Source organism: Amphimedon queenslandica, unplaced genomic scaffold (genome assembly GCF_000090795.2).
Source record: "Amphimedon queenslandica unplaced genomic scaffold, v1.1 AMPQUscaffold_13230, whole genome shotgun sequence".
NCBI classification, from domain to species: domain Eukaryota; kingdom Metazoa; phylum Porifera; class Demospongiae; order Haplosclerida; family Niphatidae; genus Amphimedon; species Amphimedon queenslandica.
In genome coordinates this window covers 52,609-54,113 of record NW_003546534.1, presented here as the reverse complement: position 1 = coordinate 54,113, position 1,505 = coordinate 52,609, and the positions used below count along the sequence as shown (strand labels likewise).

The following is a 1,505-nucleotide window of genomic DNA, read 5'->3' as shown; positions in this document are numbered from 1 at the left end:
AAAAGAGCTGAAAAGAAGTATATTAATGATCATAAAACAAAACTTTCACAGAGACAAAGAGCAGTGAGTTTCATTGAGAGAAATTTTAAATTATTGAATGTGAATGCATGTAATGTACATGTGCACTATACGTAACATCCATAAAGTTATGTCCTACAGAAAAAACTACAGAACATATTGATAGGTTAATAGATGTGCCATAATTAGCCATCACTTTATAACACCTGCATGTTAACATGCAGTTGTTGAAAAATTATCTGTGTAAATCTAAACCCAAGTTACTTATCCCTTGATAATAAATCTTGCTTTAATCATGTGTACATGTAACTCAATAATAAATACACTGATTAAAATTAATTTAACCATTTTACTCTTTTATCACTAAAGCTATACAATAGACGTGAAAATGTCCTAAAAGGAAAGGAAAGGGACTATTGGAAGCAAATTAGTTACCAGTACATGTCATTGGAGAGCTCTGATGATTATGATGATGATGAGGGATAAGGGTGTAGTTTACAAGGTGCATAGGTTATCATAGAGATCAGATGGTAATTTTTCACTTTCAAGTAATTCATTTTTTGCTATAGCTTTAAATAGCTTAATTAATAAACTAGAAGGACGTATTGAAAGGAATAAATCCTTATCAAAGCGAAGGACATGCTTTATTCATCATAAACGAATAAAAAGGATTCAGTAAACATAGATTCTCCCATGGATGCACCAAAATGGGCTGTCAAATCAAGAAATGGTACAGAATTTATGTTTCCAATGTTATTATAGTGACATTATAGAAGTTATTTATCAAAGTAAAGTACATTTATCTCAAACTGTTTTATCCCAGCCACAAAGTTTCATAATCTAGATCTATACATGTATACTTACATTATTTTTATAGCACCATCAAGTAATGCACCTTCTCCATATGTTGAGAGATCAGGTATATTATATTATGTTGTTTTAATATGCTTATTATCATTATTTTAGATTTCCATGAGCAAGAATTTCACAATCAAGTACAGAATCAAGAATTTTTTTGTTTTATTGAGCCATAATTATTGTAATTTTTGTTCACTATCTTGTGTAGGCAACAAAACACTTAATAATACGCTGAAGTCTGTATTAATCAATTCTAAAAAAAGCTTTGTTTCCTAAAACTTCTGATGAGTGGAGTCCTGAAGAAGAGCTCTAACACAACTATATTATTATTATTAATATTGAGATTAATAAAAATATTATAATTATTTTTAATTATTATTGACCGTCTCGAAGCATATACGGAGCCTAGTCTAGGTGTGGTGCCGTCTATTTCCCGTCCGTACTTTGCGCCAATATGTACGAAGGATAATACCGGCTATGAAGAGTCCAGAATCTCCCGTGTTACTATGTTTCGAAGCCTCTGACGGGCTAAAATTTCCTTACAAGATGGTGCTGTCTAACAGCTCTTCATTTGCTGTGTTAAAGCCAATTACTCAACAACCTGAACTGCACTGAGTAAAAGTCTCTAG

At 31.6% G+C, this 1,505-nt stretch overlaps 1 long non-coding RNA gene across 1 annotated transcript; it reads left to right on the top strand.

Annotated features, from left to right (window-relative positions):
- Positions 1-866: 866 nt before the first annotated feature.
- On the top strand, positions 867-1,110 carry LOC109584216 (uncharacterized). The gene is made up of 3 exons (XR_002185911.1): positions 867-937; positions 985-1,013; positions 1,085-1,110. It is a non-coding gene; the product is annotated as an uncharacterized LOC109584216 (long non-coding RNA).
- Positions 1,111-1,505: the final 395 nt, after the last annotated feature.